This window comes from Caretta caretta, chromosome 9 (genome assembly GCF_965140235.1).
Source record: "Caretta caretta isolate rCarCar2 chromosome 9, rCarCar1.hap1, whole genome shotgun sequence".
NCBI lineage: Eukaryota > Metazoa > Chordata > Testudines > Cheloniidae > Caretta > Caretta caretta.
The window spans coordinates 12,139,860-12,152,779 of record NC_134214.1 but is presented as its reverse complement, the minus strand read 5'-3'; the positions used below and the strand labels follow the sequence as shown (position 1 = coordinate 12,152,779).

General features: G+C 42.2%; 1 protein-coding gene and 1 long non-coding RNA gene across 5 annotated transcripts in view; one reads left to right on the top strand and one right to left on the bottom strand.

Moving 5' to 3' along the window:
• Window positions 1-12,920, top strand: part of KCNMB2 (potassium calcium-activated channel subfamily M regulatory beta subunit 2) — a 234,427-nt gene that overhangs the window by 112,384 nt on the left and 109,123 nt on the right. Inside the window, exon 1 of one of the 3 annotated variants that reach the window (XM_075132101.1) lies at window positions 12,414-12,434. The exons of the other annotated variants lie outside the window; for them this stretch is intronic. The gene's annotated coding sequence lies outside the window, so the exon portion shown is untranslated. Of the gene's footprint in view, window positions 1-12,413; window positions 12,435-12,920 lie in introns of those variants that run through there. 3 annotated transcript variants of the gene reach the window in all.
• The window catches only part of LOC142073160 (uncharacterized), a 130,757-nt gene continuing 121,291 nt past the window's right edge, over window positions 3,455-12,920 (bottom strand). For both annotated transcript variants that reach the window (XR_012669847.1, XR_012669848.1), the window contains one exon: window positions 3,455-4,728. This is a non-coding gene — a long non-coding RNA (uncharacterized LOC142073160). The remainder of the gene's footprint in view (window positions 4,729-12,920) is intronic.

Genomic DNA, 12,920 nt, shown 5'->3' with positions numbered 1-12,920 from the left:
GCTCTGGTCCAGGTTCTGCCATTTTTACAGTGATGGCTGGGATTATCAAAAGAATCTAGGGGAGTTAGGGGTCCAGATCCCATTGAAGATCCATGGGCATTTGGAACCTATCCCCTCAGGAATCTTTGAAATCACCGCCAGGGTTAATTAAACCTTGATCCTTATTTATTTTATTTTTGCAAATCACTTGGCAGGATGTAAATGAAAAGTGGTTGTGTTGTTATAGTAAGAGCAGTCTCCAAAGTTAAGACTGAAATACAACTTCCAATATAGTCCTTTTTTTTCAGCTGCTCACTACTTTCTGAAGTTTCTTAATATTGGGTAGGGACACTAATAGGTCTTTTCCATCTCTAATTTATATGTAGGATTTTTTCCTGTGATGTGTAATTGATATTTCTCTCACTTGTATTTCTCCCCCTTCTCCAAGAAAAGTGGTATTTCCAGTAATTAAGATTTAACCTCTGCTAATTCGATTATGTACTCCACTCTTGACAAACCACCTTCATTGCCTTAAAAACTTCATTATTGTTGATACATTGCGTCACTCTTCTTATATTGGTACTGTTTTAACTCAAGACCTGACTACATATTGCTGGTAGAGCTCTCTGGAATAAAAGAGTGATGATGACTTTAATTGCCTGATAAATTATTAAGGGCACGCCTTTAATTGGGTAGTATGGAGTTCACATCTTCATAGAAAACACTTAAGGAAGCTGTTGTGAATGCAGAGATTTTGGCTAAATACACAGCTATAAGCAGTGATTTTCCCCCTGAGAATATTAGCTTGTTTAGGCTATTAGATTAAATTCTGTGCAGGATGAATTGTACCAGACACTGGGACAGATCCTCATCTAGAATGACTGGACATAGCTCCACTGAGGTCAATGAGGCTACATCGATTTACATCAGCTAAGGAACTTGTCCACTGTGTCCAATGAACTTTTCTCTTAATATTTAAAATTTTCATTGATTTCAAAGATAACGCGATAAATGTCAAGCACAAATTATATAGGACCAGATTCTGCCACCTTTATGTTGATTAGTAACTTATCCAGCAAGTTGTCCTATTGATTTACAATGGATCTACTCTCAGAGTAAGTTACCACCTACCTTGACTGAGTTTGGAGGAGTCTGGCCCATAACAGTAGTTGTTTGATAGTCAAATAGCAGATAATGGGAGAAAAAACAAAGAACAGAAAGATAGAGGTAAGACATATAAACAAAGATACATTGATATGTACCTAGGACTGGAGTGTGGCTTTAGTAGCCATTTCAACATTAGTGAGGATGCACTGTATTGGTGCGAGTGGTTGGAGACCTTCTGCTTGCAATATGCAAGACTTTACGCCATGCTGATAAGGCCTCAACTGGAGTATTGTGTCCAGTTCTGGATGCCACATTTCAGGCACATGGGGACATATTGGAGAAAGTCCAGAGGAGAGCAATAAAAAACATGGCCTATGAGGGAAGATTGAAAATTGGGTTTGTTTAGTCTAGAAAAGAGAAGACTGAGAGGGGACTTGATAAGAGGTTTCAAGTATGTAGAAGTTTGTTACAAGGGGGAGGAGGAAATTTTGTTCTCCTTAACCTCTGAGGCTAGGACAAGAAACAATGGAGCAGCAAGGGAGGTTTAAGCGGGACATTAGAAAAAACTTCCTAGTTGTCAGAGTGGTTAAGCACTGGAATAAATTGCCTAGAGAGGTTGTGGAATCTCCGTCATTGGAGGTTTTTAAGAGCAGGTTAGACAAGCATCTGTCAGGAATGGTCTAGTTATTACTTAGTCCTGCCTTCAGTGCAGGGGACTTGTCTAGATGACCTGCTGAGGTCCCTTCCAATCCTACACTTCTATGATTCTATGATGGCCCAGGCAAAGAATGCCCCTGTATACAGTGGGAAAATGCAATTGGGAATAACAACTGCTTTATTATGTTAGTACAATGGCTAGCACAATGGGGTCCTGCTCTATCACTGGGGACCTTACAAATAAATAAGAATAAGAAGAATGCATCTTTTGGAAGGATGCAGCATATGCTCCCCAAGGGCCAGTCCCAGGCTACCAGCAAGCGTGGAAGAGAAGGAACAATGGTCCCACAAAGCCGCATCCCTTTGCTGAGGACCTCCCTTTCCTCAGGGTGTCGATGCAGGAGTGCATGGGAGGAAAGCACTCCCACAATCTTCTCCCCGTGTGTACGCAGTGAAGAGAACCCAAAATATAGCCTTTCTCAGAACACACTGTGAATTATCTGCTTGCTTGTACGTGTACTTTGGCAGCTGGAGTTTCTCAAAGTTTTGCAACGTAGATGGTTTTCTGAGCCTGTGAATCTGAAAAGAGTTGTCACATCCTTTGTTCCTTATTTTCCAGCCATAGCAGTATGTTTTCTGCTTTGTTAAAAAGAAAAGGAAGATGCTTGTCAGGGAAAGAGCTTTGTGTCACTGAGAGGTATTTCTAGAAAGCGGCCTCTGATGATAAAAAATCGTTCCAGCCTGTTTCTCGACTATTAATTACCAGTTACTTGTAGCACCCCCTTTTTTCCACCTAGACTCTAATCCTGCATTCCTTGCACACCCAAAACTCCCACTAAACTCAGCTGCACTTGTACCCCACTGGTAATTTGTCCCTTGTCTGCTATGCATGTAACTTCGAAGGGAAGCAACTAGAGCTGTGCCAGGTGGAAAATAAGTGCTAGAAAGGTACAAATACCACCAATATTTAGACACATATGCCATGGTCCTGTTTTTTAGATGATATATGGGAATATTCTCATTCCGATTCAGGACTTTTGTCATGGAAATAATCGGACTAAATATGAACTGCAAGGGGCAAGGGAGTGAGGGCAGCAGCAGAATGCTCAGTGGGGAGGGGAACTGAGAACATATTAATATAAATATTAGACGTAGAGTTCTGGAAGCCCATCACTAGACAGTCACAGCAGCATAGGCAGAGACATACAGGGTGAGCAGGGAATAGCAGCAACCAAATTAGATTAGCTGGAAGATGGGCAGCAGCATCACAGGAACTGACATATATGTGTATTAGAGAATATCATCTCATTAAGAGCTTCTTTCCCTCTGTCCCCAAATTCTCATACACCAGAACTGCACTGTGTTTCAAGCCCTGGCTGTCTCCTTCTGTGCTACCCTCCAACTCCTCTTCCAGGCCACTGTACATAAGAATGTTTATAGAGGAATTTATATAGAGAAATTTGACTATAGTGAGCACCTTTGTCTTCAGGAGCAGCAAAGGGCTCCCTGCCACTTCCAAATGAATGAAGAATGATTGCATCTCCCATAGCATGGGATATCAGTCACTGATTGGCTGACATACTCTTTTGGGATTTGGAAATATCCTTCTAACCCCTAGTCCAACAGACGTATTGGAGCATAAGCTTTCGTGGGTGAATACCCACTTTGTCAGAACGTCTGTTGTTGTACCAATAAAATAAAAACCAGCAGGATCTTATTAAAGGGAAAAAGGCAAAATACCACATTTATTGTGAATACAGAAAGAATCATAGTAAGCAGTTAGTTATAGCTATAACATTCCATTCAATCTCATATTTATTCACACATTCATTCATACAAACACACACACACACACATACACACCCACACACACAGGTTCTGCAAGGTTGTTATCATAGTTACCAGCCTTAGAGTTGCTCATGCCAAGCCACTGGCCAGGTGGCCTGGACATGAGGAGGGAGCAGGGCCTTGTCACATGCTCATCTGATGCTCCTGGAAGTTGGTTTGCAGAATCAGACCCCAAAGTTCTCACTTTTTAGAGTCTATTTTTATAGGAATTTCTTCCTATGCCAGTCTATGGGAATTGCTTCATCATGCTGTTGCTGAATCAATCAGCAGATAGCACATTCCTGACGGCTCCAAGATGTTATCTTGTTCTTTGGTTCTCCCATTCTTGAGGCTGTTGGGTGGATTCCAGTCTGCCCTCCGGGGGGTCCTCTGGTTATTTCCACTTGACGCCTTCTTCAGCCGATGGACACTGGATTCTTAGGCTGGCACCTCCCTGATCATTCAGTTATTATCCACACCAAGCATCCATCCACATACATCCTCTATCTCTATTTTAATTACAATTGTTAATACAACAAAAGGGCGGGGAGTCTCTGCATGCTGTTTCTGTTGTTAGGGTATTGCTTTGAGTCTCTCTCTCTGTGAATTGCTTTGAGAACAGACTCTGTCTTAGAATGTACTAACACAGTTAGCAGCTTGCAAGTTTCACACATAGAGGGAGAGAAACAGTACCAAAAACCAAGAGACCTCTTAATTAGTAATACCCTGGAATTTAAACTCTGGGGAATCAAACTCATTTGTGATTTTAATACAGAACTTCTTTAATATGATCCAACACTGTTAGTCCATAAGGTGTCACAGGACGCTTTGCCACTTTTACAGATCCAGACTAACATGGCTACCCCTCTGATACTTAATCTCATTTTGTCACTCCTCAATGTCTGGCTGCTGTGTGTTTTCCAGCTGTCATTCAGATACATTTGGCTCAACCACAGACGGCTGATATTTACACTGTTTTGGTGCTCACACAGTGCCTTCCATGAAAGGATCAAAATGTGCTTTGTTGTAAAGCATCCAGCCTCATACAAAATACCTTCACAGCAAGTAGCAGGATCTTCATTTTGTAGATGGGGAAGCTGAAGTGCAGAGAGATTAAAGTGGCTTCCACACTGACACAGAGGGAGCCTGTGGCTGAGCCTGGAATAAAAAGAACAGCTCTCATGATTCCCAGCTCTGCCCTTTCCTCTCTATTTATTACTCAATTTACTTATGTACTCTTGGGAGGCACTCAGGGAGTAGAGAAATAAGCATCAGAATCAGAATATAGAGAGATCCCTAGCTGCCACTCTGTGATACCCACAGGAATCTGGAAAATGAAATACCCATGTATTTCAATGCCTGTAATACTTGTTAATGTGTTGGGGTGGAAAATAGCCACTATCTTTTGGAAAGTTTCAGGGTTCAATCCATGGTTTACACCAGTGAAACCACATTGAAGCCAAGGGGCATGCATAGATATAATTGGAGGTCAAGTTTGCCCTTCGGAGTCAGAGTATGGACAATCCTGGAATGCAGTCCCCTCTGAGAAAGGACCTCCTTGCCCTTAACTCTGACTGTTTTTTCCTTCAGGGCTTTCTGGGGAAAGGGTAGTTACAAACTATTGCTGCTGATGGTGAATCTCAGTTACAATGTCTCCGATTCAGTGAAATCCCAGAAGATGCCTCTTTACATAAGGCAAGTCGAAGGAATGCACCGTGCATCCAGAAAACATCCACTTCAATGTACAGGTCCCGAAAAGTCAATCCCTATGAACATCCATTCATATCAAAACTAGTGTAGATGGAGCAGTTCCTCAGGTTAATGCTTCCAAACAAATCCAGTTTCTTTGAATGCCTGGGGATTGATTTCTTGGAACTGCTCTCTCCTCCACCCTCGGCCTGCCCCTGCCCCTCAGCCTCCCCTCCCCTCTGCTCCTACTCCCGTCCATCTCCATCATATTTTGCTCACCTCTCCCATCTCAGCAGGCAAAGAGCTACATTCTCCTTCTCCCTCCAGCACAAAGCTGCTTTGACTATGTGTCAGGAAGCTCCAACCCCTGGTAACTGCCACCTCTGTAAACTGCAGATATTTTGCAGAGGGCAAGATCCACAGCATGGGAAGGTTGGACCGTGTAGGAAGGGGAGGTTGCTGACAGAGGGTGTGGAGAGTGGATGGAAGTGGATCCATCTTGGAATCTTAAGCTGGCCTGTTCTTACCCTTAGCCATAGACACTCCTTCCCTACCCTATTGTAGTTACCACCACCACCCAAATCCAGGCACTGGCCAGCCCCATGGTGTAAATATGCCTCCAGGACCCATCAGTATCCTAAGGTTTAAGATAGAGGTAATAAAGGAGATAGTAAAAAATTTCCAAGCCTGGACTTGATTTCCAGACGTTCAAAAAGATTAATTCCGCATCCAGATGTAGCATACCTCTGCATATGCACACGATAATGTCATGGAAATGGCTCGTGGAGAGAACACACGTGGAGATGTGGAGAGCATAACTGTGCCCCCGCCCTGTGTTTATTGGATCTATCCTCATTATGCCTTTCACTGATAACATATTTTTATCACGTCCTGAAAGGGCTCTTCTGCCAGTTAGAACATCATTGTCTCGCTGATTCATTATAATTGTGGAGCAGCTTAGCAGTGTTATGTTGATTATGTTGTTAATGGGTGCAAAGACACTCAGTGTACTGCTCAATAACCATTACATTAATGTCTAGTTAAAGTTTACCTCCAATGCCATCACTATCAAAGGAGAATATGGTCCAGAGAACACAGTAATGAAGAAAAATAAAGCAGCTTTACATGTGGGTGTTGGGTTGGTTGTTTTTTTTAAAGTGACTTTACTGCCTTGATACTTTTTTCAGGTGAAACTGGAAAGTCGAATACCAAGCACATGTGTTATGACAAGCAGAGAAATAACAGGAAAGGGTTCTTTCTTAGCGCAATTGACATGCAAAGCAACCTGGGGAGAGAATTGTCATCCTTCACTTATATAGTGATACAGCAAACACACCATCCTCGCTGCCATGACACACATTAGGGCTCCTGAAGCAGAAAACAATGTAGGTGCTGGAATGCCATTTCTGGCAGTGATTTCTAACAAATGTGCTCTGGTCATTCTCCTGTCAGGGCCTTGCAAATTTTAGGGGTGCCCCTTCTTACTGTAATTGACAAACATCCTGGATCTTATTCTGCCTTTGGATGCATCCAGGTAACTCCCAAATGCTTCAGTGGGTCGAACTGGAGCCTGTTTGGCTAACGTTTTATTCTCCCTAGGGCTACAATCCTCATTTCAGTATGATCTTTGCCACCATCCTCTTTTATTTGGTACCAGGAATCTATACAGTGAGATTCTTTCAGCCTGGTGATCTCCTGTTTGAAGGAAGAAATGTAACTAGAAAAAGCAACAAATGAATGATGACCCTGCAAACAAGGCTTCGTTCAAGTAACAAGGCAAAGTAACACTCCGTTATGTGCAGCATGATATTTGCAATTGATCTCCCTGGTTTCTGGTCCTTAGCATCCAAAATCAGATAGGTTTGTGATGTTAGTCTCATGGCCCAGGGTAACTGTGTGTGGAAAAAGAACTGTACTGTTAATAGAATTAATGGTGCTAATCTACTGATGCTAATCCACTGGTTCCACTCTTAGAAGTCTATGGACCTGCAGTGCTGGAAAGTGCACCCAGGTTGTGCAAGCTGCCTGGAACTCCTGGCTGGCCAGCAGCCAGCACGACCCCATGAGTGGGCAGCACTGATCAGAGGGGCATAGCCATGGCATTCAGGACACACTAAATCAGGAGGTTCCACCAGAGGGCATAGGGTGACCAGATAGCAACTGTGAAAAATCGAGACACTTTATTTGGGGGGGGGGGGGGGGGTTAATAATTTCCTATATAAGACAAAGCCCCTAATATCAGGACAGTCCTTATAACGTCGGGACATCTGGTCACCCTAAGTGGAGCTTGTGGAGCCCAGCCATACAGTAAAGTTGTCCTCTCTGAATTTGTGTGGGGGGGTGGAGGGTGAGAAAACCTGGATTTGTGCTGGAAATGGCCCACCTGATGATCACTTTAGATAAGCTATTACCAGCAGGACAGTGGGGTGGGAGGAGGTATTGTTTCATATTCTCTGTGTATATATAAAGTCTGCTGCAGTTTCCACGGTATGCATCCGATGAAGTGAGCTGTAGCTCACGAAAGCTCATGCTCAAATAAATTGGTTAGTCTCTAAGGTGCCACAAGTCCTCCTTTTCTTTTTGTCCTCTCCTAGTGGAACACCTGAGGAAGGTAAACATGCCAATACCCCTCCCCTCCCCAAGAGTGAATAGCCCTGGGATGCAACTCCACCATCCGGCACAGGGAGGAACAATTTTCACACACCACTGTGCACTAGTCTCATTTGCAGACTTTACTGCGGTGTCTATAGATAAGGCTGTAGTCATGATCAAGCTGGGATTCTTTGGTTTCTGTATGTTATGTTAGCGGTTTCACAGTAGGCAAGTCTAACATATCTGGGCCCTGCACTGTGACTTTCCAGGCAACTAGTCCCACATTGCTAGGTGCCAAACTTTCTCTACGATGATATCAAAATTATAGCCATGGAACATTCACAGTTTTGCCCAGGGACAGAATTTGGCTGGTCCTCCTGCAAAGGTAGAACTTGTCAGCGAAAGTAATGACATTTTGCCTAAGCATGATTTTGTGACTATTCACAGAGCAAAACACATTGGATGTTGATCACAGCTCTAGGCTCTTGTCAGCTCTTTCTAGCCGTTAGATTTTCTATTTGCCTGTGATTGTTCCTGGAGGGTCTGGGTTGTGATCACAGGGAAGCAAATCTTGAGCTAATTGTAGAGCAGTTTAATGTCATCTCAGAACAGATGCTTTTCATTTCCAAAGTGTCCTTATAATGTTTTCTACAAATGGACCCAAAGGATTCTCTAAATTTCTTGCTGAGAAGAAAAGGAGGACTTGTGGCACCTTAGAGACTAACCAATTTATTTGAGCATGAGCTTTCGTGAGCTACAGCTCACTTCATCGGATGCATGCCGTGGAAACTGCAGCAGAAAAGAAAATCAGTGATGAAATCTTTTTCTGAAAAGAAAATCAGTGATGAAATTCCAACCTTTTTCAGGAACAACCTCGAAGAGGAGAGTTGGAGTCATTTGCAGCCCAAACACCTCACAGACTCCCAGTATTCCTTTGTACAAAATGCGCAACTGCACTCACTTTGACCATAATGGGACTACATATTACTGAGCGAGGCTTTGGGGATCAAATCCTTATTCAGAATAACTTTTAGCCCATTAATTCTCAGAAATTCTTAACAGTCGAGTTCAAAGTCTTAGAAGGAATTTAGTTATATTATTCTTCCTAACAATTACAACATATGTGTTTATGTGTATGTGTGTATTATGTGTATATATAGAGAGAGACATACACACATGCATATAGATACATGTATAAATATTCTGGGGTATGATTTAGGCCATAATCCTTCACAGACTTATGCACACACTTACTGTTGCATCAATGGGACTACTTGCATGTCTGAAATGAAGCACATGCATAAGTCTTTGCAGAATCAAGCCTATAGTGGTGCAAGCATCTTGTTTAGAAACTTGCAAGATTTCTGGGGCTTCACATTTGCATCTCCTCAAGGGTTACTCAACCTTCTTTCTTCCAAGGGAGATAAGCTGAGAACCATGGTAGGAGAGAGGGTTGTCTTTTGCATAAAACATTCAAAACTGAAGTCCTGGTTGGACATTAAAGATCCCAATTGCATTTTTCATAAATTTGTCCTGAGCAGAAATTTGCATTCTCCCACCACCGCTGCTCACTGATGGGTTGTCACAATGTGCAAAGTAATGGAAAACATAATCCCAAATATCCATCCAAAATGATGAGGTCTAAATTAGCTGTTACCATTCAAGAAAGAGATCTTGGAGTCATCGTGGATAGGTCTCTGAAAACATCTGCTCAATGTGCAGCAGCAGTCAAAAAAGCTAATAGAATGTTAGGAACCATTAGGAAAGGGATAGATAATAAGTCAGAAAACATCATAATGCCACTATATAAGTTCATGGTACATCCATACTTTGAATACTGCATGCAATTCTGGTCACCCTATCTCAAAAAAGATATATTAGAATTGGAGGAACACAATCCCATGCTTTGGGTGTCCCTAAACCTCTGATTGCCAGAAACTGGGACTAGGATGGACAGGGGATGGATCACTCAATAATTGCCCTGTTTTGTTTATTCTCTCTGAAACATCTGGCACTGGCTACTGTAGGAAGACAGAAAACTGGGCTAAATGGATCATTGGTCTGACCCAGTATGGCCGTTCTTATGTTCTTTTGTTCTGCACTCCAGAGGCAGCTACATCTCAGGGGTGTTTTATGTCTATAGTGGTGAAATGATTTGGGATGAAAGGCACTCTAAAAATACAAAATATTGTTAAGTAACATTCAGTAATAAGTGTCATAGCCAGGCAGTATAGTGTGCTGAAAAAAATAAGTGTGGAGGGTATTTTAGAATACTGAGCATACTACTAAAATTGGGGGTAGGAAATAGTTTCCTATTTTCTTCCCTTTACCTTAAGGCTTTTTCTTATCTGTCTTTGCCATGGTGACTATCTATCTGATCTCTTCTTATGTGCCGGAAAAAACAGGTGTGTAGCATCTGATCGTACCTCTGTATCTTTGCCTATATTTTATGGGCTATTTCCACTTTGATTATGCTCATCTGATAACATTATATTTGAACAAGTTGTCGCAGCAGAGACCAAGAGCTGTGAAATGGAGGCAGAACCCAGTGTAATAAAATATGCTGCTCTTGTATTTCAAGGCATTGATTAGAAAAAAAAAGGATACAGTTGGTGGGCAAAGGTATGAATTTTTATGGCACCAGAGGGAAAAGTGAAGTCTGAACTTTCAGCAAAATGTTAGAGGCAATCTGTAAACATGTGAAATGGGGATTTTGTAAATCTCCCATATGATACAAAATAATGTGGAAAAATAACCAATGGAAGATTGTATTAACAGCATCTTAATTGGCCAGAAGCCTCCTCTTAAAATACACCTCACATCATTTTAAAGAAAGAAGGACTGGCTGACTAACTGTATCTCTTTAAGCCTGTTTTCCTTGCTGATACAGACGCGTCTTTGTCATTACAAAGCTAGCTATTAGAACATTCTGTCTGAGACAAAGAAAGCTATTTTATCTTGGTGCCTAATACATTAACCATCGCCTATTACAATCCTCCTCCTTGTTAACAGATTGCATTTTTATACTGCTCAAAAAATGTTTCCGTCTGCCAGATGGGGTTACAATGGGAGTCGAGTCTATTTTGCTTTTTGTATGCAGGAATCTTGCTCTTGCGCAAATTTATTTTTTCAAATAAACATCTTGAAGAGTTAAAGAGTGTCATCTGAGCAACAAAAAAAAAAGGAAACCGAGAAAGCCAAGATCATGGCTCAGATTTCTTCAACTATAGAGCATTTAATTTACCATTAAGGTTTCTATAATGCAGAGCATGAACTGTAGCACAGATGTACTCAGAATGCCGGGCAGTGCCGCTAAGGCAACAGTTGCAGAATACAAAGTGGGCTGTGCTCATTATGGTCTGGAACACTCTCGCTGAAATGGACGCTAATCATCATAAATGGTTAAACAACTAAAGAAGCTACAGAAAATCATCAGGAGTGCAGGTTGCACCAGCAAAAGCAAGAAAATTGAAGGAAATATCCTGCATCAGAACTGCAGCCCGTAAGGTACATGCGGACAACACAGTTTGGGCCCCTACTGCTCTGGCTTTAAAGATTCTGTGTAAAAATTAATGTAATGTAATTATACCTCTGAAACATCAAACCTTCCTGTCCAAAAAAAATTACTTGGGGAAGCCTTGTTCCATGAGGCATGACAGAACGTAACAGCCTAGTGAACTATTGATATGACTGAATGTTTCTTCTTTCTTTTGTGTCAAGGTCTAGTTATAGTCTTCCTGAAAGTGCTTGTGAAAGGTTTCAGATGCACGGCACTGGAGACTGAATTTCTCTGGTTAAGCACAGTAACAGTGGAAGTGCAAGCTGCTTTTTTCAGCCTTGTTTTTGTGTCCCTTCTTACCACGTTCTAGGATGATCTTTCCTCTGTGTAAGAAAATCTCAGTCTTTGGCCCTGTTCAGTAGGTGATGTCTCTGCTGAGACTGCTGTTGGGGGGTATCATTTGCAATGGTGGATTTTTGGGACTTGAACATCTGTCTGCTGAGAACTGGACTGAGGTCACCTAATCAGTTTGCACATAGGCCAACAAACAAGCTGCCAGCTAATGACTTTAAGCCACTACCAGCTTGTGTAGGATTGCAACTGTTACTTATTTGCATTTATTTGGATTTATGCAAGAATAAAAAGGGTTACCTATTCAAAGCCCCAGGCATCCCTGACACAAGCTACAAGAACAAAACTCTTAGTAAATAGCAGCTTCCCCCTGACAGCAAGCAGAACTCAGCTTCCTACAAAACATAACACTCTCCTCCCCACATACAGCTCCTTACCCCTCTGTATACTGCAGCCCATGCAAACAGATGTGGGTTGTGCGCCCCGAAGGCCAGCCGACTAGGGCTCAGTTTGGGCGTGTGGTGAGTGTTCCAGACCTGAGGAAACCCCAGAGAGAATGGACCACTCATAGCCTCTTTTAAACCAGTCAACTAGAGTGGAAAGGCTCCTTATCCAGTTGCTCGACATCTTTAAATTTTACCTTGTGGACAGCCATGGCCATCATCTCCAGGGGTAGATTCAGCAATGGCTTGAGTCTGCAGCATCCTGTCGCTTGCTATGATATTGCATAATGGTATGTATTGGGAAAAATACACACTGTATCACTAGATGCTTCAAGGGCTGAAAAGGAGATTGGAATTCCAACCATAAAGCCAGCAGCAACTCTAAAGGAGCCAGCAAAGCCTCCCATTGTGGGTGCCACGCTTGACTCCTGACTTAATACACAAAATAAACTCAGAAAGAAAAGCAGGTTCTAGAGTTGTGTGGAGAACTAGGAAATTTCAGCTGAAAACTTACAATTGTTTTTCTGTATTCTGGCCAGCTGTCATATATAAAGCCCCAGATTCAACAAGGAAGGTACCTACAACAGAAATGTCTACTGTCATCAGCATTAACTGGAGGTAATGCTGAGGCTGTGTGGAAAGCTGATATGAATTGTCCTTTCCACTAGTTACTTTCATTTCCATCTGAAACCAGGACCACTAGTTGCCATGGAAAGTTTGCACACAGAGGCTTGCAAGACAAAGTCACTACAACAGCATGTTGAATGGGTAATGAT